This window comes from Gasterosteus aculeatus, unplaced genomic scaffold, assembly GCF_964276395.1.
Source record: "Gasterosteus aculeatus unplaced genomic scaffold, fGasAcu3.hap1.1 HAP1_SCAFFOLD_27, whole genome shotgun sequence".
NCBI classification, from domain to species: Eukaryota; Metazoa; Chordata; class Actinopteri; order Perciformes; family Gasterosteidae; genus Gasterosteus; species Gasterosteus aculeatus.
In genome coordinates this window covers 190,931-197,500 of record NW_027554885.1, presented here as the reverse complement: position 1 = coordinate 197,500, position 6,570 = coordinate 190,931, and positions in this window count along the sequence as shown.

The following is a 6,570-nucleotide window of genomic DNA, read 5'->3' as shown; positions in this document are numbered from 1 at the left end:
GAAACTTTAACTTCGTATTTTAAGTCAGAAAATTAAAGTCCTTTTCATCCAGGAGACCGACCCTTCCTGCAAAGCGTCCCAAATGGTCCTTCGTCGTCGGATATCTGTCGGGAAATACCGCTCTATGGAACTGTTTATTTCATCCATCCACTGCACCTGCTGTTCTGACATCAGCATCCGAGAATAGTGTCCCGTACTGGGACATGGTCTGGCATATCCCGCTCTCTGGAACTCTGTATTCATCCATGCGTTACACCTGCTGTTCTGACATCAGCATCCGAGAATAGTGTGCCGTTATGGGACATGGTCTGGGATCTCCTGCTCTATGGAACTGTTTACTTCATCCATCCACTGCACCTGCTGTTCTGCCATCAGTGTCCGACAATAGCGCTTCATCATCGGATAACTGCCGTGAGATACCGCTCTCTGGAACTGTTTCTTTCATCCATCCACCGCACCTGCTGTTCTGCCATCAGTGTCCGACAACAGCGCTTCTTCATCGGATATCAGCCGGGATCTCACGCTCTCTGGAACTGTTTATTTCATCCATCCACCGCACCTGCTGTTCTGACATCAGCATCCGAGAATAGTGGCCCGTACTGGGACATGGTCTGGGATCTCCCGCTCCATGGAACTGTGTTCTGTTTATTTCCTTCATCCACTGCACCTGCTGTTCTGACATCAGCATCCGAGAATAGTGTCCCGTACTGGGACATGGTCAGGGATCTCCCGCTCCATGGAACTGTGTTCTGTTTATTTCCTTCATCCACTGCACCTGCTGTTCTGACATCAGCATCCGAGAATAGTGTCCCGTACTGGGACATGGTCAGGGATCTCCCGCTGTCTGGAACTGTGTATTCATCCATCCAGTGCACCTGCCGTTCTGCCATCAGTGTCCGAGAACAGTGCTTCTTCATCGGATATCAGCCGGGATCTCACGCTCTCTGGAACTGTTTATTTCATCCATCCAGTGCACCTGCCGTTCTGCCATCAGTGTCCGAGAACAGTGCTTCTTCATCGGATATCAGCCGGGATCTCACGCTCTCTGGAACTGTTTAATTCATCCATCCACTGCACCTGCTGTTCTGCCATCAGTGTCCGACAATAGCGCTTCTTCATCGGATATCAGCCGGGATCTCACGCTCTCTGGAACTGTTTATTTCATCCACCGCACCTGCTGTTCTGCCATCAGTGTCCGACAACAGCGCTTCATCATCGGATAACTGCCGTGAAATACCGCTCTCTGGAACTGTTTATTTCATCCACCGCACCTGCTGTTCTGCCATCAGTGTCCGACAACAGCGCTTCATCATCGGATAACTGCCGTGAAATACCGCTCTCTGGAACTGTTTATTTCATCCACCGCACCTGCTGTTCTGCCATCAGTGTCCGACAACAGCGCTTCATCATCGGATAGCTGCCGTGAAATACCGCTCTCTGGATCTGCTCTGTTCTGGCAGGTAATCAGGGAGATTTTAAGTAGATGAGTGTCCGGGAATAGTGCACTGCACTCGGGCAGGTCACGCCGCGTAACCCGCCCCGTATCCCGGTTCCCGAACCCGCTTTTCCGCCCAAAGTTGTCCGAAGATGCTTAGGCCCAGCTGGGGAACGCTCCCCACGAAGCCCGGGTCTCAGCCCTGGAGCCCTGTGTTTCCGAAAACCAGGTTTCTGAAATCTGCGACCTGGTGGCCCAGTGATGTCAGCTGGAACTTTTTTTTTCCGGTCCGCTCAAAATTCTCCAGGGGATTTTAGGGCTTTGCGCCACATATTCCGACTTTTACTTAGTTTCTGACGGAGCCAAAAAAGTCCGGGTTTTTTTGCCCTCCTTATCGTCCCGACTGGAAACTTTAACTTTTTTTTTTAAGTCAGAAAATTAAAGTCTTTTTCATCCAGGAGACCGACCCTTCCTTCAAAGTGTCCCATACAGTGCTTCGTCATCGGACATCGGCCGGGATCTCACGCTCTCTGGAACTGTTTATTTCATCCATCCACTGCACCTGCTGTTCTGACATCAGCATCCGAGAATAGTGTCCCGTACTGGGACATGGTCTGGGTTCTGCCGCTCTCTGGAACTCTGTATTCATCCATGCGGTACACCTGCTGTTCTGCCATCAGTGTCCGTGAACAGTGATTCTTCATCGGATATCAGCCGGGATCTCACGCTCTCTGGAACTGTTTAATTCATCCATCCACTGCACCTGCTGTTCTGACATCAGCATCCGAGAATAGTGTCCCGTACTGGGACATGGTCTGGGATATCCCGCTCTCTGGAACTATGTTCTGATTATTTCCTTCATCCACTGCACCTGCTGTTCTGACATCAGCATCCGAGAATAGTGTCCCGTACTGGGACATGGTCTGGGATATCCCGCTCTCTGGAACTATGTTCTGATTATTTCCTTCATCCACTGCACCTGCTGTTCTGACATCAGCATCCGAGAATAGTGTCCCGTACTGGGACATGGTCTGGGATCTCCCGCTCCATGGAACTGTGTTCTGTTTATTTCCTTCATCCACTGCACCTGCTGTTCTGACATCAGCATCCGAGAATAGTGTCCCGTACTGGGACATGGTCTGGGATCTCCCGCTCTCTGGAACTATGTTCTGATTATTTCCTTCATCCACTGCACCTGCTGTTCTGACATCAGCATCCGAGAATAGTGTCCCGTACTGGGACATGGTCAGGGATCTCCCACTGTCTGGAACTGTGTATTCATCCATCCGCTGCACCTGCTGTTCAGCCATCAGTGTCCGTGAACAGTGCTTCTTCATCGGATATCAGCCGGGATCTCACGCTCTCTGGAACTGTTTATTTCATCCATCCACTGCACCTGCTGTTCTGACATCAGCATCCGAGAATAGTGTCCCGTACTGGGACATGGTCTGGCATATCCCGCTCTCTGGAACTATGTTCTGTTTATTTCCTTCATCCACTGCACCTGCTGTTCTGACATCAGCATCCGAGAATAGTGTCCCGTACTGGGACATGGTCTGGCATATCCCCCTCTCTGGAACTATGTTCTGTTCATTTCCTTCATCCAGTGCAACTGCTGTTCTGCCATCAGTGTCCGACAATAGCGCTTCATCATCGGATATCTGCCGTGAAATACCGCTCTCTGGATCTGCTCTGTTCTGGCAGGTAATCAGGGAGATTTTAAGTAGATGAGTGTCCGGGAATAGTGGGCCGTTCTGGGACTTGGTCTGGGATATCACACTCTCTGGAACTATGTTCTGTTTATTTCCTTCATCCAGTGCACCTGCTGTTCTGCCATCAGTGTCCGACAATAGCGCGCCGTTCTGGGACTTGGTCTGGGATATCACGCTCTCTGGAACTATGTTCTGTTTATTTTCTTCATCCAGTGCACCTGCTGTTCTGCCATCAGTGTCCGACAATAGCGCGCCGTTCTGGGACTTGGTCTGGGATATCCCGCTCTCTGGAACTATGTTCTGTTAATTTCCTTCATCCAGTGCACCTGCTGTTCTGCCATCAGTGTCCGACAATAGCGCTTCATCATCGGATATCTGTCGTGAAATACCGCTCTCTGGAACTGTGTATTAGTCCGTCCGCTGCACCTGCTGTTCTGACATCAGCATCCGAGAATAGTGCGCCGTTCTGGGACATGGTCTGGTCTCTGCCGCTCTCTGGAACTCTGTATTCATCCATGCGTTACACCTGCTGTTCTGACATCAGCATCCGAGAATAGTGTCCCGTACAGGGACATGGTCTGGTCTCTGCCGCTCTCTGGAACTCTGTATTCATCCATGCGTTACACCTGCTGTTCTGACATCAGCATCCGAGAATAGTGTCCCGTTCTGGGACATGGTCTGGTCTCTGCCGCTCTCTGGAACTCTGTATTCATCCATGCGTTACACCTGCTGTTCTGACATCAGCATCCGAGAATAGTGTCCCGTTCTGGGACATGGTCTGGTCTCTGCCGCTCTCTGGAACTCTGTATTCATCCATGCGTTACACCTGCTGTTCTGACATCAGCATCCGAGAATAGTGTCCCGTTCTGGGACATGGTCTGGGTTCTGCCGCTCTATGGAACTGTGTGTTCATCCGTCCACTGCACCTGCTGTTCTGCCATCAGCATCCGAGAATAGTGCCCCGTACTGGGACATCAGCCAGGACGCACCGCCGTCATCTCGTTCGTTCGCTCAGTCATCCATCCACGAAAGCTACCGATCAGCCACAGTGCCCGGAATGATGCCTCCTGCCGGGGTAGCGTCCGCTTGCTCCCCGACAGCCAGTTCTGCATGAGGCTCCGGTTCTTCCACCCCCGCCACTGTCCGAGGGTGTCCGAAAATACTGAGGTCTGAGTCGGATCCGAACCGCACAAACGCCGGTCTTCACGACTGGAGGCCTATGTTTCTAAAAACCGGGTTTCAGGAATCTGCGACCTGGTGGCCCAGTGATGTCGGCTGGAACTTTTTTTTTCCGGTCCGCTCAAAATTCTCCAGGCATTTTCTGAGCTTTCCTTCACATAGTCCGACTTTTACTTAGTTTCTGACGGAGCCAAAAAAGTCCGGGTTTTTTTGCCCTCCTTATCGTCCCGACTGGAAACTTTAACTCCGTATTTTAAGTCAGAAAATTAAAGTTCTTTTCATCCAGGAGACCGACCCTTCCTTCAAAGTGTCCCATACAGTGCTTCGTCATCGGACATCGGCCGGGATCTCCCGCTCTCTGGAACTGTGTATTCATCCATGCGGTACACCTGCTGTTCTGCCATCACTGTCCGGGAATAGTGTGTCGTTCTGGGTCATGGTCTGGGATATCACGCTCTCTGGAACTCTTTATTCATCCATGCGGTACACCTGCTGTTCTGCCATCACTGTCCGGGAATAGTGTGTCGTTCTGGGTCATGGTCTGGTCTCTGCCGCTCTCTGGAACTCTTTATTCATCCATGCGGTACACCTGCCGTTCTGCCATCACTGTCCGGGAACAGTGTGTCGTTCTGGGACTTGGTCTGGTCTCTGCCGCTCTCTGGAGCTCTTTATTCATCCATGCGGTACACCTGCTGTTCTGCCATCACTGTCCGGGAATAGTGTGTCGTTCTGGGACTTGGTCTGGTCTCTGCCGCTCTCTGGAACTCTTTATTCATCCATGCGGTACACCTGCTGTTCTGCCATCACTGTCCGGGAATAGTGTGCCGTTCTGGGTCATGGTCTGGTCTCTGCCGCTCTCTGGAACTCTTTATTCATCCATGCGGTACACCTGCTGTTCTGCCATCACTGTCCGGGAATAGTGTGTCGTTCTGGGTCATGGTCTGGCATATCCCGCTCTCTGGAACTCTTTATTCATCCATCATGTACACCTGCTGGTCTGCCATCACTGTCCGGGAATAGTGTACCGTTCTGGGACTTGGTCTGGTCTCTGCCGCTCTCTGGAACTCTTTATTCATCCATGCGGTACACCTGCTGGTCTGCCATCACTGTCCGGGAACAGTGTGCCGTTCTGGGTCATGGTCTGGTCTCTGCCGCTCTCTGGAGCTGTTATTTTCCTCCATCCGGTACACCCACTGCTCTGCCATCACTGTCCGAAAATAGTGCTCCGAAATCGGGTAAGTCGCGCGGGGGGCCACCCCCGTATCTCGGCTCCAGGAGCGTCTTTCCGCCCGGGGCCTGGCCCACTATGCTTAGGTCCAGCTGGGGAACGCTCCCCCCGAAGCTCGGGGCCCTGTCCTGGAGATCTCTGTTTCCGAAAACCAGGTTTCTGAAATCTGCGACCTGGTGGCCCAGTGATGTGAGCTAAAAAAAAATTTATCGAAGCGATCTAAAAAAGCCCAGGCATTTTCTGGGCTTTCCTTCACATATTCCGACTTTTACTTAGTTTCTGACGGAGCCAAAAAAGTCCGGGTTTTTTTCGCTCCACATAGTCCCGACTGGAAACTTTAACTTTTTTTTTTTTCCATTATTTCACCCGCGGAGGTCCGCAAACACCTCCAGGGGCCCACAACGGCCGAATTAAGCCAGGAAAAAGACACCAGAACCCGGATCTCTCTACCAGACACCCCCAGAGCCCGGAACACGGACCCAAACACCTCCAGAGGCCCACAACGGCCGAATTGGACCCGGAAAAAGACGCCAGAACCCGGACCCGGTCCCGGATCACCCCGGTACACCCGCGGAGGTCCGCAAACACCTCCAGAGGCCCACAACGGCCGAATTGGACCCGGAAAAAGACGCCAGAACCCGGATCTCTTTACCAGACACCCCCAGAGCCCGGAACTCGGACCCAAACACCTCCAGAGGCCCACAACGGCCGAATTGGACCCGGAAAAAGACGCCAGAACCCGGATCTCTTTGCCAGACACCCCCAGAGCCCGGAACTCGGACCCAAACACCTCCAGAGGCCCACAACGGCCGAATTGAACCCGGAAAAAGACGCCAGAACCCGGATCTCTTTACCAGACACCCCCAGAGCCCGGAACTCGGACCCAAACACCTCCAGAGGCCCACAACGGCCGAATTGGACCCGGAAAAAGACGCCAGAACCCGGATCTCTTTACCAGACACCCCCAGAGCCCGGAACACGGACCCAAACACCTCCAGAGGCCCACAACGGCCGAA